This window comes from Giraffa tippelskirchi, chromosome 6 (assembly GCF_054371585.1).
Source record: "Giraffa tippelskirchi isolate mGirTip1 chromosome 6, T2T-mGirTip1v1.2.pri, whole genome shotgun sequence".
Classification (NCBI taxonomy): domain Eukaryota; kingdom Metazoa; phylum Chordata; class Mammalia; order Artiodactyla; family Giraffidae; genus Giraffa; species Giraffa tippelskirchi.
The window spans coordinates 157,715,470-157,740,754 of record NC_137280.1 but is presented as its reverse complement, the minus strand read 5'-3'; the positions used below and the strand labels follow the sequence as shown (position 1 = coordinate 157,740,754).

Sequence of the window (25,285 nt, the reverse complement as noted above, 5' to 3'; positions counted from 1 at the left end):
TATAATTATCGAAGTATTTTTCAATCCTTAATTTATATCTATCTGATACTTACATTTTGGATTATTAATGATAAATATATATACATTACATAGTAATTTATGCCATAATGGAGGTACTTAAGAATTTTAAATGGGGACTTAACAGTCAACAAATGACAGATAATATTAATTGAAATACAAAATGTCAAATTAGCCACTACATTTATGCAAAAAAGTTTCTTCTATGTTTGTTTTATTTTAAGATACCAATCTGAGTATCAGTGGGAAAAGGAGCAGAAGCTCTTTACCAAAGTGTTGTTATATCAGAAATTTATTTCAGTTACTGAGTATGTTCCTCCAGAAAAAAATAGAAATATCAACCCTATTAGAAAAAGATACTTTATTTTCATTTGTCATAAAATTATCCTAATATGCCAAATTTGTTAGAATAATACACTCTACTGCCATCTACTGTAAGATTGTCAAACTTACAAATAGTCTATATATGGAGATATACAAATTTACAAACTTACATAATGTACAAATAGCTTATTGTGGAGACAACAAAAGCCATAAGACAAGTGCAAATATTTTCTAACTAGTAGAGTCATGTACCAGGTGTCCAGTGCACCCTTAGGCATGGCTTCTTGTGTGGTATTCAACCTAAACGAACGTCCCTGGGAGCTGGCCTCCGCTTCTCTGATCTGAGAAGCATCTGAAGGCTGACCCTTAAATGGTCTTGGACCATCAGAAGAGGAACTCATGAGTCCTCATGACACAGCCTCAGGAAGGACCTTTGCAGACCTTAACATAGACAGGACACAGCATTCATGTGAATGGAGCCTGGAGGCTGTGCAAGGTCTGACTTATCACCACATGACTTACCTAGTGCTGGGTGGCCTTGCTCAGGCAGAGAATGGACTGCCATTTCTGACTCAATAAGATTTCAGAAATTCAGTTGTAACAGTCAGTTATCCCCATTCTGTCAGGAGACGTCTAAGCAGCTATCACAGAGTATAACTGCCTCTTTTTCTTCCTTAAATTTACACCACAGATGTTGAAATGTAAATAACTACAATGCCATACTTCTCTCTGCTCTCTGGCTCCTCTTGCCCATGACTACTTTGCCCGGATAAGAGCCTGGACATGGAGGTAGGCACCCTCCTGCTATTTTAATATTTCACAGTATTATTCAATACAGATTCATAAACTATAATGAGAAGTGTACCATTAACATAGTACACTGGGTCATTTCATTTAAGAGAGAACACTTTAAGCTAAATTACTCTTATGATAACTGTCCTAAATATAGTAACTGCTAGAAACATTTTTGATAAATACTAAATAGAGACATCTGTCATCTTCTATTTCTGCCCTTTGGATATATTTTAGAAAGTGGTCACATGAATCTGACAGGAAAAAAAATGTTTAAAAGTTGTATTCAAAGAAAGTCTGGCAACATGATGGGCTAAACTTATACAAATAAAATTTTTCTCATTACCAACTCATAGATAGGCTGGACACATAATAACAAGAAATATTTAAGTGCATGATAAAGTTCATACATAAAAACATCAGAAATCTATGGCTATAAGAAAAAAGAGAGAAATAAAACTAGAGCCCAGACTTAGCTGGTTCATGGATGTTTCCAACCGGGTACAGGCCCTGAACGTTGAGGACAGTGACCATATAGGGTGCCAGTGACCATATAGGAGTGGATACGCAACCACAAGCTGTAAGAAGTGAATGATTTCATCCATAATCATTCTGTTTACTACAGCTCCCCCACATCGGTTTCTTTTGGCCAAAGCCCTCTCAGAACCTCCCCGTCTCTTACCTTTTCCCTTGCAGGACAATTCAGTACTAGAGCCATTAGGTGGTCTATATGTGGTGAGAGTGAGAGGCGAAGGCCCAGGGTGGAGAATCAAAGTCCAAATGAGACCAAGAGGGAATCTGCATGGGGTGGGAAATTGGTCCAGAGTGAGTTCAGGGCCCAGGTGGAGTGAAGAGAGTTCCTGTACAGTAGTGCCGAGCAGCTCAGGGGATTGAAACCAGAGTTGAGTAAGGAGGGCATCCAAGCAGGATGTCAGAGCCAGTGGGATGAGGTGGGGACACAGGGTCCATACAAGGGAGTGATCAATACAAATAACCACATTTCTTACTGTCAGAAAAAAGGAATCACAAATATAAAAAGGGACAAAATTGTATTGAACTCTGTGCTGTTGATCTGGAATCAGATAACAGTGAACTACTGGTTTTCAAATATAAAAATAGAGATAGAAATAAATATATACGTATTTTTATGTGATATTATTTACACATATCCTTAGCTCTCTCCCCTAAGAAGGCCTGAAACTAGTTTGAAAATAAAAACAAAGCAGTGAGCATAGGTAGCATCAGATCTTGGTTTTGAACATCATTATCTACTTATGGGAAGAACCTGGGCTCCTAAAGAAATGTCTGTTTCCAGGGCTGGGACAGGAAAATATAGATGTGTCTGAAACATTCTGTTTTGCTGGGAAAGAAAGAAGTGTTCAGGGAATAGAGGGGTCATGTCAGAAAGAGAACAGGAGTCAGCTTCAAGGAGCTCTCAGTGCCAAATTTTGGATAATATGGCACCTAATAAATATGACACTAATAGATTGTAGCTTATTGAATAAAATAGGAAACCATAGTCCATTCTGATGAATGAATAAATTGAAAGCTTTTGTAAAGTATCCACCTTCACAAACTGTCCCCCCAGGTACTTATTAATTACAGCATTTAAGGGAGTAACTTGAAAATGGAGATCCAAATATCATCTTAAGGGAGGAAAGGAAACATTAGAATACCAAGGTAAATTGACGTTTGTGCACCACCTTATAGGAAGCAGTGATGAGAACGCAGCATCACTTTTGTGATACTTTGCCAAAGATGTATAAACTGAATCAAATCATGAGGGAATGTCAGACAAAACCAAACTGAGTGACCTTCTGCAAGATAATGCTTCTATAATATCCTAAAGTGTTAAGGTCACAAAAACCAAGGAAGGACTAAGAAAGTGGTCTAGACAGAAGAAGGCAAGATAGCTAAATGTAACACGTGAAACTTAATTGGAGTCTGAGCTTTATATTATAATAAGTATCAGTATTAATGTCTTAATACTGATGGTAGTGTTGTGGTTATACTAGAGAATGTATTTGTTTGCAGAAAATGTACACTAAAGTATTTGGAGTCTCAAGGTGGTAAATGATTCTCAAATGATCCAGGGGCAACGTTATTTTTTTTTATTGCATTTGAAACTTTTGCATAAGTTTGAGATTGTTTCAAAATTTTAAAATGACATTTAAAAAAAATGTCAGTGTTGCATCTGTATCAACAGTGACAAATGCAAAGATATTTGTTTAGCCTAAAATGGTGAGATATGAAGAATAATAGAAGATAATTTAGAGCACATTTCTGCTAGGCGTGATTCTAATTACTTGTTACATATGTCAACTAATTAAATTTCACAGCACTGGGAACATTATAAAAAGCAGACCTGAGGCACATAAAGGTTACATAATTTGCCCAAAAGTATACCAAAAGTAAGTGACAAATCGGGTGTTGTGTTTATATAAAATATTTATGTTCTCTTTAGCCATGTAGAAATATAATTGGTCGAGATAATTTTTCTCTGGGGTTTGCTTTAATACTATCTTTATTTAAGTAAAACTCTGTTGATCCCTGTCAACTGCATCAAGCTTCACATATGGAATATTTGTCCGGAATCAAGATGTGAATCCTTCCAATGAGAGTGACAGAAAACTCCCTACTCAAAGTCAGCCAGTTCACATAGCAGGAGCAGTTATTGAAGAGCTCATTTTAGCACAAGTGAGTCAGTAGAGCCCCCTTTCCCCTTTCTGCCTTCCATATGTATATGTTGTGATCACAACTGGCAGCAATGGTAGAGTTTGGGCAGAAGATAAAACCTAAGAGATGGTCTGTCAAGACAGTGGATATTCTTTATGGGGAGAGACTCACAACTGGTATCGGCAACAGCAATAATTTTTAAAAAATAGCTAAGACCTCCAATGACACGCTGTAGATAAAAAGTCAGATAAACTCCATTGTCAAATATTCTAAAGTTATTCACATCTGGAATAAAGTCCCATTTACTTCTGTAGTTGAGAACACCTGCCTGCTGCAGACACATTCTCAGGAAATTGTGCCTGTCAGTACAGAACAAGCAACTTACCCGCTTCTACCCACCTAACTGCCTCCCCACAAATTAATGACATTGAAGAAGAAAACTTACTTAAATGCAAAGAAAATTTATACTAAGCTTTCATTCATAAACACTCTGATAAACATTATCAACATTAAAAAATCTTAGCAAGAAAAGGGGCGATCAAGATGAACATGTTGATCACTATTTGGAGATTGCCAGTTGAAAAGTGGATGGTGACTATGCATGACCAATGAAAGAAGAGAAAAACTGAATTTCTAATAAACATATAAAAAGATGTTCAAATAGAGGAACAAAAAGCTCATCCTTTATATGCATGTGGTTCTGCATAATATGCAGGCATCCCATAGAAGTGCACAGCTGCAGCATTATAACCCCACCCCAGGTTTGCTCTGACCAACATCAATGAAGGGAAGGGTGAAGGGAGGTCCTTTCAGGAAGCCCACTTCAAGCTGTATACTTAGGGGTTCATTTTGCCTAGAAAAGGGGATAGCCAGATATGGAGGTCTGTGTCAATACATGAGCTGTAACTAGCGGTGTAAATAAATAGAGATGGGATAAAAACTTTTGGAAAAATCTTTCTGTATAGGCACATAGTGTGAAGATATTTGTATCTCTTATGAGTACTCACCAAATCATGACCTCATTAGAGGAAGATTTTAACAATCAGATGGAAGATTACTCAGTCTGAGGATATCAGTCAGCATCTATTTCCAGCCACTTAATTGCTCAGTGGACTCATGAAGAAAGTGGCCATGGCAACAGGTAGAGATGATACATGGGTGAAGCAATGTGATTTCTCCTAAGATTCATCTGGCTACAGCCAACTACTGTGTATCCAAGCTTCCAAAAGCACAGACCAACCCTGAAGCCCTGATAATGGTTCCATTCTGAAAAAAAAAGCCAGCTACTTGGTAACAGGTTGATTAAATCGGATTGCTTCCATCCTGAAAGGAGCAGTGCTTGGTTCTTACTGAAATAGACACTGTGACAATACATTTGCCTCATCCACCATCATAGACTTTTTCATGGCCTCATTTCTGACCAAGGAGATGACCCTCCTATCATCTATTATATGTTAATGGTATTTAAGTTTATACCTCTGTCGACTGAAAAAAAAGCACAACCTAAATGTTGAGAGTTATGTTTTATTTAGCAGGAATTTTTAGAACGTCAAGTCCATGAGGCAGCGTCTCAAGTAACTCTGATAGAACTGCTCCAAGGAGGAGAGAGGGGAACTAGAATATATAGGAGTTTTGCAACAAAGGGCAGATAGTCTAAACATAAAAAGATTACTGTTAATTAAAGAAAACTAGATATCCCAATTTAAGAAATTTAGCGCTTTTCTGTGTTTGGGAAGATAAAAGGGTTTGGGCTCACTGAAATCATTCCTTTGATATGCACCTCAGCTATCTGGGGCCAGTATCCTGTATTTTCACATCCTGAGTTTCCTCGGGGCTCACGTTAGGAAGTGGCTGCAGTCTGATGGCTGCTGTATGACAGGTATTCTTTTCCTTCCTGAGTTCCCTCATGGCTCCCCAGCTCGCCCTTGGCAATGGCTGCAATCGCAGACTGTGACATCCTTTGTTTACTGGTACGGCAGAAAATAGGCCGCTTCTCACCTCCATATTAAGTTAGAGAACATCAAAGTGAGTTCAGCTAAAGAATAAACATTAACCAAAGATAGTGGAACATTGTATCCTTTGTGGGGAGAGGGTTAGCATGTTTCATTTATACATGAGATGGGTGCTTCATCCTGTTATGTGTAGCACAGGAATGTGTAAACTTGGCCAAGTTAAACTGCATTCATCAGCATTCAATTCTTGGAATATTCCCGGTTAGAGTGGTCACAACAGACATCTGTATGAGATCTAGAGGGCAGAAGGGAAGGGACAGCCATGTTTTACTGTCAAGGTCACCAAACTTCAGGCTTTGTTTGGAGCCCACATAAATTTTCGCTGATCTAGTGCTTCATTCGGAGAAGGCAATGGCACCCCACTCCAGTACTCTTGCCTGGAAAATCCCATGGATGGAGAAGCCTGGTAGGCTACAGTCCATGGGGTTGCTAAGAGTCAGACACGACTGAGCGACTTCACTTTTGCTTTTCCCTTTCATGCACTGGAGAAGGAAATGGCAACCCACTCCAGTATTCTTGCCTGGAGAATCCTAGGGATGGCGGAGCCTGGTGGGCTGCCGTCTATAGGGTCGCAAAGAGTCGGACACGACTGAAGCGACTTAGCAGTAGCAGTGCCTCATTTTGTCAGCGTGGATAGCAGCAGAGCTCAAAGCTCCTCCAGCTGTAGCCAAATCATTCTTTCAGTTTCTCAGAGTTCTGGGTCAGCTACCAACGTGACTGCTCAGCAGAACAATAGCTTCTCCAGCTGTTTCCATGGAAATGGGGTTGGAGACTTTGAGATGACAGTTGTGCTGGAGGTGGATGCAGGTTTCATGCAGCTTGTTCCTCCTGGTTGCTAGTTGTTGCTGCTCCCCTTCACTCCGCTCCCTCGTTTCTGCCCAGTATCCTGCCACGTGTCCTCAGGCTCAGGACCAGACAGAAGGAACAGCCACACAAGCGCTCTTTTTACCAGTCCTTGCAGTTTCTTAAAATCAAATCCCTATAATGATCCTTTATTCAATATTTTTCCCAGTACTTTGACTTCTTCAATAGAACCCTCGCTGATAGAAGAGACTATTTTGCTACTTATTGACCTGTTAAAAAGAAAAATATTTTGATTTCTGAAATTACTCAATCTTGTCTCCCTGGGTAAAAGAAAGAATGTGAGACAATAATAGGCAAACCTTTACATCTTTAAGTGTGATTTAGGAGGAAATATTCATTCATTAAAGTGTTTTATCCCTGGTTCCTGAGAAGGCAAAGACTGAGACCTAGAGGGAAGCCCTAATCTGTTATTTGGGAAGTCCTTAAGGATGAGACAAAGAGAAGTGCAGCAAGGAAGTATGAGAAGCCATATAAAATGAAACAGTGCAGCCTCACAAGACAAGGAAACTACTAAGTCATGTGGTAGCTGCGCTAACACACAGAGACTTCTTTAGAGAGGCTGCAAGGGGAAGCTATGCCTCGAGTCCTCGGTGGGAAACGGGGTGGAGGGCGCTGGACCTGCAGGGGTCTCCCACCTCTTCCTTCCTAGCAATCATCATGGGATGCATAGACTGCTCCTGCCCCTGGAAGGCGAGTGCAGAGAAAAAGAGAGCTAGCTGGGCAGTCAGGCAAGAAAAGGAAATTTATTAGAGGGAAAAGAGAGGGTGACTGGCTCTTAGGAAGAACCAGTGTTCTCCCTTTCTGACAGAGTCCTTCTTATACCCCACCAATGAAAAATTCTCTGAAGGGATGGTCACACAGCCGGAGGTCTGGAATCTGGTGGTCTCGCAGCTTTGAGAAGATAGGCACCAGTGAGATAACAGGATGCCATTTGGGCAATTTGGTCAGTCTCATAGATCACTGTGGTTTATTCTTTGCGAGGTCGACATAACGAGCCATCTTATCAATGAGACCGCACATGGGCCCTATCAGTCCCCCACACTCTCAGGTTTCATGATTGGCCCCTTTCAGCAGTTGCTTCAGATGCATGACCCTATGCTAGGTGTGATAGTGGCAGGAGAATCCAGAAATTCCCCGTGTGCTGCTGCATTGTGGCAGACAAGGGTGAGGAAGCAGCACTCCCCAGGCATGTGACTAGTTGCATCTTCAGAAGGAAAAGGTCATCTTTTTTTCTCTGAAAAAGGGAATCCAAGGGGGCCAGTAAGCCTTGTTTCTGATAAAATAGGTCAAAGAAAGATGGTTAAGGCCAGTGCTTCTGAGGAACACCCATGGCCAAGCCCAGTGAGAAGATCAGCTGACCTTGCAGGCAGAGTTGGAAGGGGAAGCTAATTAAATGTCTGAGTGTATCATTCTTGATGAAAAATACTAAAGCATGCCTATAAAAGTCTGAATCAAGGCAAGGATGACACTAGGAGGTGGTTTATTCATTAGGTCGTGTCTGACTCTTGTGACCCCATGGACTATATCTCACCAAGCTTCTCTGTCCATGGGATTTTCCAGGCAAGACTACTGGAGTGGACTGCCATTCCCTTCTCCAGGGGATCTTCTTGACCCAGGATCAAACTGGTGTCTCCTGCATTGCAGGCAGATTCTATACCGACTGAGCCACCAGGGAAGCCAGACACTAAGATAACAACATAGTATTTCTAACTAGTTGATGTGTTTATTAAAAGGGGAAAATGTTATCAGTACAATAATCAGAAATGATAGTGTCATTGTAGATAATTGTATCTTGGGAAATACAGAACTACTGGTACTGTTACAAAAAGTTTCAGGGAGATGGATATATAATTAATACATTTTTAGGTTTTATTGTGAGAACATTTATGATCTACTCTTTTGCAACTTTCAAGTATACAGTACATTATCGTTAACTATAATCATCATACAGAGGGTTTTTTAGGTATAACTGAAATCAACATTATGTTAGTTTCAAGGATACAGCATAATGATTCTATATTTGTATATATTTCAAAATGATCACCACAGTAATTCTAGTTAACAGCCATCAGCATATATAGTTACAGAATTTTTTTCTTGTGATGAGAACTGTTAAAATTTATCTCTTAGCAAATTTCAAATATGCAAAACAGTATTATTAACTGTAATCATCATGCTGTGCATTACATCCCACGATTTATTTCATAACTGGAAGTTTGTATCTTTTGACCCCCTTCAACCGTTTCTCCCACCTCACGTCTTGCCTTTGCTCTGTTGTCAGACTTGCCACCAGTCAGTTCTTTGAATCTATGAGCTTGGTTTGTTATTGCTGTTCTCTGTTTTTTTGGCCTTACCTATAAATGAGATCATAATGTATTTCTTTCTGACTTATTTCACTTAGACTGAGTCCCTCAGGGTTCATCCATGTTGTCACAGCAGCAAGATTTCCTTCTGTTTTATGACTGAATAATATTTGTTGTGTATACACACACACACACACACACACACACAAACAACTTCTCTTTTATCCATTCGCCTGTTGATAGACAATTAGGCTGTTTCCATTAACTTGGCTATTGAGAATAATGCTGTAATAAATATGGAGAGTGCATATATATGTTTTCAAGTTAGTTTTTTTTGTTCGTTTTCTTCAAAATACCTGGGAATGAAATTTATAGCTCATTTGGTAAATTCTGTTTTTAATTTTTTGAGAATCCTGTTTTCCATAGTGGCTGCACCAGTTTATATTCCCAAAAGCAGTACACAAGTTTTCTATTGTCTTCACATCTTTCTCAACACTGTTGGTTCTTGCCCTTTGGATAACAGCCATTCAAACAGGTGTGAGGTGGATATGTTATTGTAGTTTTGACTTGAGTTTCCCTGATGATGGGTGATATTGAACATCTTTTCATCTTTCTATATACCTATGACCATCTGTATATTTTCTTTGGAAAAATGTCTGTTCAAGTCCTCTGCCCATTTTTAACTCAGTTGTTTATTTTCCTATAGAGTTATATAAGTTTTTATACATTTTTGGATAATAATCCCCTGTCAGGTATACAGGCTTCCCTGGTGGCTCAGCGGTAAAGAATCTGCCTGCAGTGAAGAAGACATGGGTTTGATCCCTGGGTCAGGAAGATCCCCTGGAGAAGGAAATGGCAACACTTCAGTATTCTTGCTTAGGAAATCCCATGGACAGGGGAGCCTGGTGGGCTATACTTCATGGGGTCACAAGAGTCAAACATGACTTAACGAATAAACCACCACCACCATCAGGCATATGATTTGAAAATGTTTTGTCCCATTCTGTAGGTTGCCTTTTCATTTTGTTGATTATTTACTTTTCAGTTCAAAAGATTTTTATTTTTATATAGTCTCATCTGTTTGTTTTTGCTTTAGTTGCCTTTGCTTTTGGTGTCAAACCCCAAAATTAATTATCATTACCAGCATCAAGCTGCTTACCACCTATGTTTTCTTTTAGGAGATTTATAGTTTACCTTCAAGTCTGTAATCCATTTGGAGTTAATTTTTGTGTATGGTGTTCAGTTCAGTTCAGTTGCTCAGTCGTGTCCGACTCTCTGAGACCCCATGAACCACAGCACTCCAGGCATCCCTGTCTATCACAAACTCCCTGAGTCCACCCAAATCCATGTCCATCGAGTTGGTGATGCCATCCAGCCATCTCATCCTCTGTCATCCCCTTCTCTTCCTGCCCTCAATCTTTCCCAGCATCAGGGTCTTTTCCAATGAGTCAGCTCATCACATCAGGTGGCCAAAGTATTGGAGTTTCAGCTTCAACATCAGTCCTTCCAATGAACACTCAGGACTGATCTCCTTTAGGATGGGCTTTACTCTGAATGAAATGACAAACCAGTGGAGGGTTTTATGCTAAGGAGTGACCAGGACTGAGCTACATTTGAATAGAATGTTTAGTTGCTGAGTTGAGGATAGCCCAGTAGATGGAAGAGCAATTAAAAAGCTATGATAAAGTTAAAGCTATTTTGAGTTTATTTTTATATATGGTATTAGAGAATGTTATAATTTCATTCTTTACATGTAGGTATTTAGTTTTCCTAACACCACTTACTGAAGAGACTGTCTTTTTTCCACATATACATATTCTTGCCTCCTTTGTGCCAGTACCATACTGCTTTGATTTGTGTAGCTTGGTAGAATATTGGCTGAAGTCTGGGAGCCTGATTCCTTCAGCTCCGTTTTTCTTTCTCAAGATTGCTTTGGCTATCTGGAGTCTTTTGTGTTTACATACAAATTCAAGACTTTTTGTTCTAGTTCTGTGAAAAATGCTATTGGTAATTTGTTAGAGACTGCAAACTAAATGTCCATTGACAGACGAATGGATAAAGATGGGGTATATATACACTATAGAATATTACTCAGCAATAAAAATGAATGCAATACTGTCATTTGCAGCAACATGGATGGACCTCGAGATTATCATACTAAGTGAAAGTAAGCCAGATAGAGAAAGACAAATATCACCTGACATCATTTATATGTGAAATCAAAAACACGATAAAATGAACTTTTATACAAAATAGAAATAGGCCCACAGATATAGAAAACAAACTTATGGTTACAAAAGGAGAAATGAGGGCAAGGATAAATTTGGAATTTGGGATTAACATATTGATATATATATTACTATATATAAAATAGATGATGAGTAAGGACCTACTGTATCATTCAGAGAACTATAGTCAATATTTTGTAATAACCTATACAGGAAAATAAAAATCCTATATATATAACTGAATCACTTTGTGGTACACCTGAAACACAACATTGTAAATCAATTATACTTTAATTAAAAGATACATTTAAAAAATGAAAAAAAAGTTAAAACTAACATATGCAGTGGAAAGCAAAAATTACTTAAATTAGAATTAATTTCTAAAAACTAAAATTTATAAGAAGCTTTATTTAACTTACAATTTTTAAAAGTTCAAAAGAAACTCTATGATAATATTCTTTAGCCAGTTGCAATGTTAACGAATATAGTAGTGTATGTTGGCTAGCATACATCTAGTTTTCAAGAACTACTGAAGAAGATGCATATACCCATTGACTTAGTAATTGTCATTCTAGTTATATCTTAAGAATTTAGAAATTTAGAAACTAATTTTTGCAACAAAGATATTTTGTCACTGTGTTATTTATTCCACACACTTGTAAGGAACAATCTGAAAATGAAATTGAGAAAACAATTGCATTTATAATAGCATCGAAAAGAACAAAACACTTAGAAATAAATCTGAAAAAAGTTTAAAACTTGTACACTGAAAGCTACAATGTATTGTAAAAATAAATTGATGAAGACTTAAGTAAATAGATTTCTCATCATGGGTTTGACAACTTAATATTGCTAAGATGGCAATAATCTCCAAGTTGATCTCAAGATTCAGTACAATTTCCATCAAAATCCCACTTGGCTCTTTTGAAGAAATGACAAACTTGTTCTAAAATACATATAGATATGCACAGGGCCCAGAATAGCCAAAACAGTCTTTACAGGGAAGAATAAAGTTGGAGAACTCAAATTTCCTGGTTTCAAAACTCACTTAAAGCTGAAGTAATACTGTATCATACGAGCCCAAGGTACATCCATGATACATAGATAAGTGTAATTAAAACAGGATTCCTGAAATAAAATTTCTTATTTATGGTCAATTGAGTTTAGGCAAGGATGCTAAGACATTTCAGTGGGGGGAATGAATAATTTTAATAATTTGATGAGAAAACTGGATATACACATGCAGGAGAACGAATTTGGACCCCTACTTTTCACCATTTCCAAAACTAACTCAAAAATTAATCAAATACCTAAATAGAAGAGCTACAATACTTATAAGAATGCTTAGAAAAAAAATATGAATGTATACATTAGTAATCTTGAACTTGGCAATGATTTCTTAGATATGACATGTAAAACAGAGATAACCAAAGAAAATCTGGACTTATTCATAGTTTAAAAAATTGTACTTCAAAAAAAAAATTGTGCTTCAAAGAACACTACCAAAAAAATGAAAAGACAAACCACAGAATAAGAGAAAATATGGAAAGCCATTTATCTGGTAAGAGTCTAGTATCCATAACATATAGGACTTCCCTGGTGGCTCAGTGATAAAGAATCTGCCTGCCAATGCAGGAGAAATGGGTATGATCCCCGGGAGAAGGAAATGGCAACCCAATCCAATATTCTTGCCTGGGAAATCCCATGGACAAAGAAACCTGGAGGGCTACAGTCCATGGAGTTATAAAAGAGTCAGACATGACTGAGTGACTAAACAACAACAATCCATAACATATAAGGAATTCTTAAAACTTATACTTTAATGAAAAAATACATTTAAAAAATTGAAAGGCAGAGAAAGCCTTTGACAAAATTCAACATCCATTTATGATAAAAACCCTCCAGAAAGGAGGAATAGAAGGAACCTATCTCAGCATAATAAAAGCTATATATGACAAACCCACAGCAAAAATTATCCTCGATGGTGAAAAATTAAAAGCATTTCCCCTAAAGTCAAGAACAAGACAAGGGTGCGCACTCTCACCACTACTATTCAGCATAGTTTTGGAAGTTTTACCCACATCAATCAGAGAAGAAAAAGAAATAAAAAGGAATCCAGATTGGAAAAGAAGAAGTAAAACTCTCACTGTTTGCAGATGACATGATCCTCTACATAGAAAATCCTAAAGACTTCACCAGAAAATTACTAGAGCTAATCAATGAATATAGTAAAGTTGCAGGATATAAAATTAACACACAGAAATCCCTTGTATTCCTATACACTAACAATGAGAAAACATAAAGAGAAATTAAGGAAATAATCCCATTCACCACTGCAATGAAAAGAATAAAATACTTAGGAATAAATCTACCTAAAGAAAACAAAAGACCTATATCTAGAAAACTATAAAACACTGATGAAAGAAATCAAAGAGAATACAAGTAAATGGCGAATAAACCATGTTCATGGATTGGAAGAATCAATATAGTGAAAATGAGTATACTACCCAAAGCAATCTATAGATTCAATACAATCCCTATCAAGCTACCAATGGTATTTTTCACAGAACTAAAACAAATAATTTCACAATTTGTATGGAAATACAGAAAACTTCGAATAGCCAAAGCAATTTTGAGGAAGAAGAGTGGACCTGGAGGAATCAACCTGCCTGACTTCAGGCTATACTAAAAAGCCACAGTCATCAAAACAGTATGGTATTGGCACAAAGACAGAAATATAGACCAATGGAACAAAGTAGAAAGCCCAGAGATAAATCCACACACCTATGGACACCTTATCTTTGACAAAAGAGGCAAGAATATACAATGGAGAAAAGACAATCTCTTTAACAAGTGGTGCTGGGAAAACTGGTCAACCACTTGTAAAAGAATGAAACTAGAACACTTTCTAACACCATACACAAAAATAAACTCAAAACGGATTAAAGATCTAAACGTAAGACCAGAAAGTATAAAACTCCTAGAGGAAAACATAGGCAGAACACTCTCTGACATAAATCACAGCAGGATCCTCTATGACCCACCTCCCAGACTAATGGAAATAAAAGCAAAAATAAACAAATGAGACCTAATTAAACTTAAAAGCTTTTGTACAACGAAGGAAACTATAAGCAAGGTGAAAAGACAGCCTTCAGAATGGGAGAAAATAATAGCAAATGAAGCAACTGACAAAGAATTAATCTCAAAAATATACAAGCAACTCCTACAGCTCAATTCCAGAAAAATAAATGACCCAATCAAAAAATGGGCCAAAGAACTAAACAGACATTTCTCCAAAGAAGACATACAGATGGCTCACAAACACATGAAAAGATACTCAACATCACTCATCATCAGAGAAATGTAAATCAAAACCACAATGAGGTACCATCTCATGCTGGTCAGAATGGCTGCTATCCAAAACAATAAATGCTGGAGAGGGTGTGGAGAAAAGGAAACCCTCTTACACTGTTGGTGGGAATGCAAACTAGTACAGCCACTATGGAGAACAGTGTGGAGATTCCTTAAAAAACTGGAAATAGAACTACCATATGACCCAGCAATCCCACTGCTGGGCATACACACTGAGGAAACCAGAATTGAAAGAGACATGTGTACCCCAGTGTTCATCGCAGCTCTATTTATAGTAGCCAGGACATGGAAGCAATCTAGATGTCCATCGGCAGACGAATGTATAAGAAATCTGTGGTACATATACACAAAGGAATATTACTCAGCCATTAAAAAAGAATACATTTGAATCAATTCTAATGAGGTGCATGAAACTGGATATTATACAGAGTGAAGTAAGTCAGAATGAAAAACACGAATTCAGTATGCTAACGCATATATATGGAATTTAGAAAAATGGTAATAATAACCCTATATGTGAGACAGCAAAAGAGACACAGATGTATAGAACAGTCTCTCAGACTCTGTTAAAAAGACTCAATATGGGCCTTACTGAAGAGATAGGTTGGGAGGTAGGGTGGCAAATGGCAGGAAAATACATTTTTTTTGTTACAAGGCTACAAACTGCTTTGTTAGCAGTTTGTACATGTTGATGAAACATTTTAGTTTTAAAAAGGAAAACTGGAATAATTTGGAATATTTGAATACCAAAATGGCCAAGCATGTCAAATATATACCTTTTTATCAGGTCAAAGAGTTCTTTTTTATTAAGGTTTATAACAGTGGTTTATAACATTATATAAGTTTCACGTGTACAATAGTATATTAATATTTTTAATTCTGTGTGCCCTACAGCTTGTTCATTAGCAAACGTTTAGTTTCCAGCCATCCCCATAAGGTTGAGTTCTCTTACCCATTTTGTTCCTTTACCTCCCTTCGTTTCTGGTGACTCTACTCCCTTCTCTCAATCTGTGTGTTTTTGTTTGGTTTGGTTTCTTTATTTATGTTCTTTCTTTACTTCCTTGGCTTTTAAAAATATTGCATAAATGAGTGAAACCATATTGCGTTTGTCTTTCTCTGCCTGATTTATTTCACTTAGCATAGTACCCTTAAGGCCATTCATGTTGTAGGTCTAAATATGATGTATTGTACAATTAATGGAATGTCATTTTTATTGAAAATGAGTTTTATTTCTCAGAACATGAAATAATCCTTTGGTTAATCAGTAGTATCTTAGATTTGATACAATAAATATTTTGAGTATTACTGTTAAATATACTTTTTAATGACATAATTTCTAAAAATCAATCAGGTATTAAGCCACAGATTCTGTCAGAGTTGGGGCTATGATGGACAATTAGAAATATCTAATGTAAAAGGAGAAGTAGGCACAACAGTCATAATGATACAAAGGTATCATGGAATGAAGAAAGAAGAGCAAGGATCAAGATAGAGTTGGCAGTGAGATATTTTTTTTTCAGATGCATGTAAATATATGATTGGAAATTGAGAGTCATCTGTAGATGCACTGAACAGAAAGAAAAAAAATCGAAAGATGAGAAAACAATCTGGAAAGAATTTTAAAAATGCAAATTACTTAAGACCAAATAAAATTAATCTAAAATCATTTATAACTTTCTAGACAAACAAGCAAATATCTTTTTTCAGCAAGCTGATACTGAGGGATGCTGCTGCTGCTAAGTTGCTTCAGTCATGTCCGACTCTGTGCGACCCCTTAGATGGCAGCCCACCAGGCTCTGCCGTCCCTGTGATTCTCCAGGCAAGAACACTGGAGTGGGTTGCCGTTTCCTTCTCCAATGCATGAAAGTGAAAAGTGAAAGTGAAGTCGCTCAGTCGTGTTCGACTCTTCGCGACCCCATGGACTGCAGCCTACCAGGCTCCTCCGTCTATGGGATTTTCCAGGCAAGAGTACTGGAGTGGGGTGCCGTTGCCTTCTCCAGATACTGAGGGATAAGTCCTCTAATATACAAAGGGAAGAATCTACAATAGGCATCCAGTTAAATTTGCTACAGGAAGACAGGATGGTGACTTCATAGAACTCATCAGGGCTTATAAAGTTGCTAGTGATAGTGAAACGGCAGAAGAGTTCTTCAATGCAACCTGTTCAGCTTAGGTCTCATAATTTTTCATATTCTACTGTATAAAGCACTCAGTTCCCCTACTGGAGGCTGCAGACTGACAAGGAGCCTTTGGATGATGCAATTGCAGAATCGGAAATAATGAGGAAGGAAAGTATAAAGATTCTACAATCATCATGCAATTGTTACATGAGAAACTCATAATGTGGACTTCAGCCACCCAGGGTGACAATGAAGAACAGAATAAATAAGTATTACAGCATATGGAAGATGGAAATCACTGAGCCATCAAAGCCAAAGGAGCGTTCACCTCTGACTACCCCAACCATGCTCATCCCCACCCCTCCAAAATCTCCATAGTCACTAAAAACACCAAATCTTATTTTTACATTTGGGTGCAGCATATAGGTTTTATCCTTTAATTTCTTTTAAAAAAAACTTCCAAGTGTCTTGAGGGCCGAGAATAAACCTTGGTGAATTTTACTAGTCCTCATTTAAAGGTTCTTCAAGACACCAAGGCACAGGTTTTCTCGAGGTCTCTATACTATTGCCTCACCAATGGGAAATATTAGGAATAGATAGTCTATTTTAAGAAATTAATCCTCCTAGTAATATAAGAATCTAGGAGAAAATTTTATTTCTGTAAGGAATATAAAATAGTATATTTCTTTTTAAAATAATTTCTTACTGAGTTATATATTGATATTTACAATTAACTGGTTGTTTAAATTGAAGGTCTAGGTAGATATGACTTATTGTATTTATTGTAATAGTTACATTGTCAAAATTTTTCTGAAATGTGCTAAAATGTTACAAACAATATGGCACAGATTTTTGCTCCTTTTACCTTATTTAAAAGTAGACTGGTGTAGGAACCTGTACTGAAAAGCCTACATCAATCTTCAGTCCCTTATTGTTATTTTATTATTTGCGTGATTTTCCTCTTTTCCTCAGTAGCATAGCAAGCTGTTTGGGGAACGAATAGACCTCAAAGGTGTAGGAAATAAGGGGTATAGTGTCTGTGAAAGGTGAAAGTTAGTTTCTCAGTTGTATCCAACTCTTTACGACCCCATGGACTGTAGCCCCACCAGGCTCCTCTGTCCATGGGATTCTCCAGGCAAGAATACTGCAGTGGGTAGCCATTCTCTTCTCCAGGGTATCTTCCTGTCCCAAGGATCAATAAAACCTACTCAAAGTGGATTTGCTTTTTATTATCACCGTGCTGAAGCAATTCTAAACAATATTAGTGATAAGCTTGCTTCCACCTAAAATAATCTTGCTTTTGTTCTAAATATTAATAGCTATTGCAATTATGGCTAAGTTTTTATATGTAAGTTTCAAATAAGAACAATTGTATTACTTATCCTCTAAACGAAGACATTATTTTCCTTAGATGTTAATTCAAAGAGCCTCAGTTACAGTTGCCTCCCATATAGGTGTGGATTTAGCTACATGAATTTGTTTGGAGAGTAGTTTCCTAAAGTTACAGATCTTTGACTTGCTTCCAGCACTGTTGGTGTCTTCATCCCCTAAGATATCACATATTGCTGCCTTCAAAGGGTAGACTCAAAATAAACAAAGATAGTGCAATGATTATAAAGACAAAGAAACAGAACTTGAGTTAAATTCTATCATTCTATGACAACATGGAGTTTTTATTTGTCCTTAAAATATTTAAGAGGGCTTCAGCCTACCAATGCAGGAGATGCAAGTTTCGATTCCTGGTTCAGGAAGATTCCCTGGAGTAGGAAATGGCCACTCCAGTATTATTGCCTGGAAGATTCCTTGAATAGAGGAAGGAGCCTAGTGGTCTACAGTCCATGGGGTTACAAAGAGTCGAACACAACTGACTGAGCAGCAGCAAAATGTTTAAAACTGGAATGGTGAGCAAATGAAGAAGTATAATATTTCATAAATGCAAATTTTATAGGTGTGAAAAATATACAGAAATATGCATGAAAATATTTATTTCATCTTATGGTTATTGATGAAAATAATTTTCTTAGATAAAGGAGAGAAGGTAATTTTAAATGATCTACTCTGAGATCAGATAACTAGAAACACCAGTGTCCACTGCTGCCCATCTTCCTTGCCAAGCCTCTTTCAGTTGGTATGTGTAACAGAATGCTGACTTTGATTAGTAATAGATATGACGAGGGGACACATATTCAGAATCTTATTGTTACTGAAACAAAGCATCAAATTCACATTTAACTTAAGTAATATAAAACCAATTTTAGAATACCCCTGAAGGGTTATAACAAAATCATAAATAAGTTATAAATAAACAAATAACTATGTCAACACATATGTAAAACACACAGACCTATGTATGTGTTTTGTGCATATTATTTTATGTATCTTCTTGGAAAAAATTTTAAACATCCTTTTATTTAGCTTTTAGATGAAAGAGGAAATTAAAACAGAAAAAAACTGAAAATACATAACATTCAGAAGTCAGTGGCAATGAGAAGGGGCTACATACCATATCTGTGAAATGTAGATAAGATAGAATTGAAAGAAAAATTCAGAACTTTTAATGTCTTTATTGGGGATAAAAGCATAAAATGACAAATTAAAATTTTGGTTCAAGTAGCTAGTGGGAATATTAACTCTATATAAAAAAGAAAATAGGATAAAATAGTGTAATAAATATAATAAATATAAATATATTTATATTGTAATAAATTAAAATTATTAATTTAGAAGAATTAATAATGTTTACCTCATATAAATTAATAAGAAAATGACAAACAATTATTTAGATGGAACTAAAAATATGGAAAGGCAGGAAACATAAGGAATATGCTTAAACTCATTTGCAGTCAAGGAGTTGCAAACTAAAATAAGAAAATAAAATAATTTTCTTTTGGATGGGCAAATTTTATTAGTGATAACATCAAGCGATAGAAAAACTGAAAAAAGTCAGATTTCTGATACACTGTTGATGGAATTTGAATTAGTGCAGCCTTTTGGAAAAAAATTGTCAGCACTTATCAATATTACAAGTGATATACCCTTTTGATCTGACAATTCAATCTAGAGAAATTTATTTTACAGAAAGATTTGTTCACATGTTCACAAAGATATTTGTATAAGGATATTTATTATGTCTTTATAGTAACAAAAGTAGGAAACAACTTGAGTCAGTTACCTTGGCATTTTTATCTTGTGGAACATCATGCTGTCATTAAATGTGATGATACAGATCTGTATGTGCAGAAATAAACTCAAACTACCTAATTCCTAAGCACTTTATTAAGTGAAGAAAGCTAACCCATGGGAAAATGTATACTATGATCCCCTTTTAGGAAATTTTTTTTTTGACTTAAGTAAATGTGTATACCCATCCTTGTAATTTAATGCATGGAAAGCAATCTGGAAAAACACACAACAAACTGTTTCTTCATGGTGTGGCATTGGAATTGGGGTAGGGAGATAGTAGAAGACTTTTATTTTTCCTTCTATATGATTTTGTATTATCTGCAATTCTTTCAAGAACACATTTATGAAAACTGTGCAATTGTGATATATAGACTGATAGATAGCCTTTAAAATAGGTATGAAGGATAGTACAAGAGTAGTAAATGGAAAACAGTCCAGAAACTAACAATGAAGACAGGATAGTTGTAGAATAATCTCTAGAACCAGCTTGCCTGAGTCTAAATCCCACAACTGTGTGATCTTGGGATGGCAATTAACCTCTTTGTCTCAGTTTCTTCATCTGTGAAATAAGGGTGGTTAATGGAACATTATCCAAGTGAATATGTGTAAAATCCTTAGACCAGTGTCTAAGCATATATAAAGCACTCCATGCATATATAAAAGGAATGTTAGCTATTCTTGTTAAAGTCAATAGAGGAGGATTTCCCAAGAAGAAATGTTTGATATTCTCAAATTGGAAATGGATGAGAAATGAAATAATTGAGATGTTATTTTCACATTTGAAAGGACTAAACCGAGAGAACAGTCCTCAGGTTAATAAACAGCAAAAAGTGGGGGACACCAAAACTGCTGATACCTTTAACTTATATGCAAGAAAAGAAAGAAGTGATTATAATATAGATTAATTTGTGGAAATAAACTTAAAGGAAATGTTTTCAGAATAAAAGTGTTCAGTATGTTTGTAGCCTTGCATGACTTTGGTCCTGTCCAAAATGTCCATAAGATATTTTTTTTGATAAGACATTTTGGTTCATGCCAAATGATCCTTGAAATTTGATCCTACCCAAAATGTTCATGAGCATATTTGGTCCATGCTGTTTGGTTTTGGATAGGAACAAATATCAAGGACCTTTTGGCATAATGTTTAATGGACAGTATAGACAGGACCAAATATCTGCTAACTGTTGATAGCAATGGGAAAAGGGAATCAGTGGACAAAAGATGAAAGGCGAGTTGGGAGAGAAGGGTGACTGGTGGAAAGTGACCCCAGAAGGGACAGAAGGAGATAGAATCAGTAACCCAGAATAATGTGGTAGGGAATTATTTCCAAATAGGATTTGAAGCATGGATCCACCACTCTGGAAAAAAACTTACACAGAATTGTAACTCCAGAATTTGGAATATGCTTTGTACTGAGAGTGCTCACATATTGGATACAGAGGAAAGGAGCAGTTGTCATGGTGGCTTTGGAGATGAGTATGGCTATCATACTGAATGACAAATTAGGGCATTAGAAGGACAGGAGGAAATTTCAGAGCCTCAGAACTGTTGGTGAAAGTTTTAAAGAATTGTGGAGATATGAAAGTGAAAATGAAGTTGCTCAGTCGTGTCCAACTCTCTGCGACCCCATGGACTGTAGTCTGCCAGGTTCCTTCATCCATGGGATTTCCCAGGCAAGAGTACTGGAGTGGGTTGCCATTTCCTTCTCCAGGAGATCTTCCCGACCCAGAGATTGAACCCAGGTCTCCCTTATTGTAGGCAGACGCTTTGCCGTCTGAGCCACCAGGGAAGTGCAAGTGGAAATATGAGGGAAACTTAAATCTAGGTGTGGAAGCTTAAGAGTATGCTAAATCAGTCAGTTACAAGAAATTCTGATGTTTCAGTCAAATTTTCAAACTTCTTCAGCATAGGAAATAATGGAATTGGTGAAATGAACTATCTACGTACATCTATAAGGGATGTAGATGTTCTATTTTTGTTGCAATTGTTTCTCTTAGCAGTTTGGTAGCATTTTGAATAGAGCTTCCCAGGTGGCTCCTGCCAATGCAGGAGAAGTGGGTTCAATCCCTGGGTCAGGAAGATCCCCTGGAGAAGGAAATGGCAACCCACTCTGGTATTCTTGCCTGGGAAATCCCACGGACAGAGGAGCCTGGCGGGCTGTAGTCAATGGGGTTGCAAAGAGTCAGACATGACTTAACCACTGAACCACCAGCATTTTGAATACCATGTATTTAATTAATGTTAGAATGCATTCAGTCCTAACACAATGCATCTACTACTACTTTTTTTTGCTACTTTGTTTTTTAATAAAATAGAACATTTAATATTTGTTAACCCTCAAATTTTAGTCTGTTTTTATAATTTGAAAAGAGACATAGAGAAAAACCACAAACATAATTTTAGCAATGTCAATTACATCTAATCCTGCTTGTTTCTGTCATGTTCTAAATCCCTCACCAAAAGTTGAAGTATAAGGAAAGGTGAGACTGGGGTGAAGAGTGAACATGGGGGACAAATGAAATGGCAGGGACATATGACACTTATTCCTCCACGTACTTGACATGTCTTTCCCATGCTTAAACTAGTCTAATGGAACTTCTTTCTTCTTTGGCAGATGTTTTGGAAGAAAACAGATGAAGGGTGGACAGACATAGAGTAAGTAAAAAGAGACACTGTATACCTTTGTGACAAGGAAATGTATTTTTGTGCATATGTTCATGGATCCATGAAACTTTTAAGACTACATCTCACTTTAAGTAAGCTCATGTGAAAATAATAATTGATACATGCAAAAAAACCCACCAAATTAAAAGGTTATCATTTACTTTAGAAAAGATTATTTCCTGTCATGAATGTTTTCTCTTGAACTTCTTTAAATTAGCAAGTGATCCCCAGGGCAATAAACCTAAGAACTGATTTATAGTCCTTCAAAAATGTATCATTATTTGCCCAAATTCTAAAAGCAGAAACATAGTGATGCAAAATGTGGGTCAGTAATAACTTTTTTCCTTGATGTCATTCTAAATGCCATTGGTACTGAAATAGAGCATGAGTTGAATGTAAACCATCCAAAAATATATTTTTTTAAGTCTCCAAAACACACACCAAAAACATCTGAATACAAAATCTAACCTTTCTCCTCAGCCTCCCTTGGTTGGGGATGGGGGCAGCCGTTACCGACTTGAAGTCAGCTAGACTGCCCACATCTCCAGATTTGAATTTAGCCACTGTAGGGTATATCACCACGAGAGTATAAATATAAATCATAGCAGTGCACGTAAGACTAGGTTAGGGGTGGAGGTGGGCGGTGAGGGGTAGAGGTTGAAGGGATTGAGGCTGAAAACATGGGCTCTGGCCTAGGGACACTCTCTGAAGCGACAGGATGGCCCTAGGGGACTAATCTCTAGCTCTTAGGGTCTATTGTAGGCAAGCATGATGATAATTTTACAAGCCTAATTACCTTTTTGGTGGGTAGAGAGGTTTTCCTAAGCTATATATAAAGTGAAATTGGAAGGATTAATGAAGAGGAGATTTCTGCTCAACAAGTGAGTTGGCTGAATTAGAAGTATTTTCTTGCTTTGTCATCTATAAAAGTCAAGAAAATGTTTTATAATATGCATTTGAATATCTGTTTTGTTTTTCTGATCTTAGATCTCTGTAACACTTAGAGTGGAAACTTTGCTTGGCTTTATCCCTTTTTGATATCTAATTAAACCTGATTTAGTGGAGAATTTATCAGCATGCCTTTTTCCTCATATTTCATTTATGGATATGGACAGACACCCATTTTTACCATGCACTGTATGTTGAAAGATCAAATACATCAGCATAATTTAAATAAATCTGAGCCCTATAAATTCCCACTGGATACAAGACCACAAATGGAAACAAGAGCAAGGGCATGTTCAATGACATTAAAATGCAACTAATTTAAAACACAAAGGAAATGCATTTCTATGGAGCGCCTAATAAATCTACAGCACTCATTTCCACAAGATTTTAGTGAGCCAAATACCTCAGCAAATTTCAAGAAAGAATTACACATTCATAGCACGGGAAAAAAAATATTTGTGGCTATGAGGCTACATGAACTATCAATTTCCATGCTTTGTTTTTGAGTTGAAAGAGATTCCAGCCAACTTCCTAGATTAGTAAAACTCCCTTGATAATTAGGGAATGTGCTAAAATAAACTAGTTTTGAAGGTCTTCATTTACTTCTTTTATTTGACTGATGGGTTTATTTCAAGTAGCACTGGGATACAGAAATGGCAGAATGTTTTCTTGGCTATCTTTGAATTGATTACACCAGTAGATCATTAGTGTAATTGAATCAGTCTCCTGCAAAGATTGGATGATATGCAGAAACAGTCATTTTTATGGTAAGACAAATATATTTGTATAAGAATATTACTGGAGGAAAAGAAGAGAGCAGCAGAATGATAAAAGAGGGAGTGAATGAGAGCTGGAAGGGAGAAAGAAAAGAGAGAGGTGATTACATGGCTGGCATCACCCAGTGGTTCTGAACCAAAACAGAGATAAGAAGTCAGGTTTAGCTAATGAAATAGCTAAAGCCTTTATTTTCCCTCCTTATTGCAAATGTTTCTTTTTTTTTAATTTACTGATTTTATTTTTGGCTGTGGTGGGTCTTGGTTGCTGTGCATGGGCTTTCTCTAGTTGCCCAGAATGAGGGCTACTCGCTAGTTGTGCTACAAGGGCTTCTCGTGGTGGCTTCTCATTGAGGAGCACAGGCTCTAGGGCATGGAGGCTTCTCCAGTTACAGCTCACAGGCTCCAGAGCACAGGTTCATTAGTTGTGGCATATGGACTTAGTTGCCCCACGGCATCTTCCCAGACCAGGGACTGAACCTGTGTCCCTTGCCTTGCAAGGCAGATTCTTAACCACTGGACCACCAAGGAAGCCCCACAAATGTTTCTTAATGCATAGTCTTCCATATAATGTGAATCCTCATGTTTTCCTTTTTATTCCTCCTCTCATACCAGCAATTACTAAAGAAGAGACACACAAGTAAGCTTCCCTTTATCCAGACACCTTCTTAAAAGTATCTCTGAAGTTTAAGAAAGTCAAATGTCCCTTCCTATGAGCACAACCTTCTGAAATATCATCAGTGAACTCTCTATAATTCCAAGGCCTTGATCTTTCCATTCCTTCAAATATTTTGTAAGCCATCTATCATCCCCTAGGCACTATAATAGACTCTGGAGATACGTCAACAAAATAAAATATTCTGCTCTCAGGAGCTTACATGCTACTGGGAGAGGAAAGATGAGAGAGAAGATAAATAAAATAAAAAGTAAAATGCACTGATGGTAATACATGCTAGGGAAAAAAACAAGTCAAGAAATATGAGGGTTGTGTGTGTGTGTGGAGGCTGG

At 37.0% G+C, this 25,285-nt stretch overlaps 1 protein-coding gene across 26 annotated transcripts in view; it reads left to right on the top strand.

Moving 5' to 3' along the window:
- The window catches only part of CCNH (cyclin H), a 375,519-nt gene that overhangs the window by 229,142 nt on the left and 121,092 nt on the right, over window positions 1-25,285 (top strand). For 16 of the 26 annotated variants that reach the window (XR_014057583.1, XM_081503963.1, XM_081503969.1 and 13 more), the window contains one exon: window positions 22,507-22,547. The gene's annotated coding sequence lies outside the window, so the exon portion shown is untranslated. Of the gene's footprint in view, window positions 1-1,033; window positions 1,132-3,473; window positions 3,546-22,506; window positions 22,548-25,285 lie in introns of all 26 variants that reach the window. The other 10 variants (XR_014057582.1, XM_081503976.1, XM_081503974.1 and 7 more) reach the window with 2 other exon arrangements.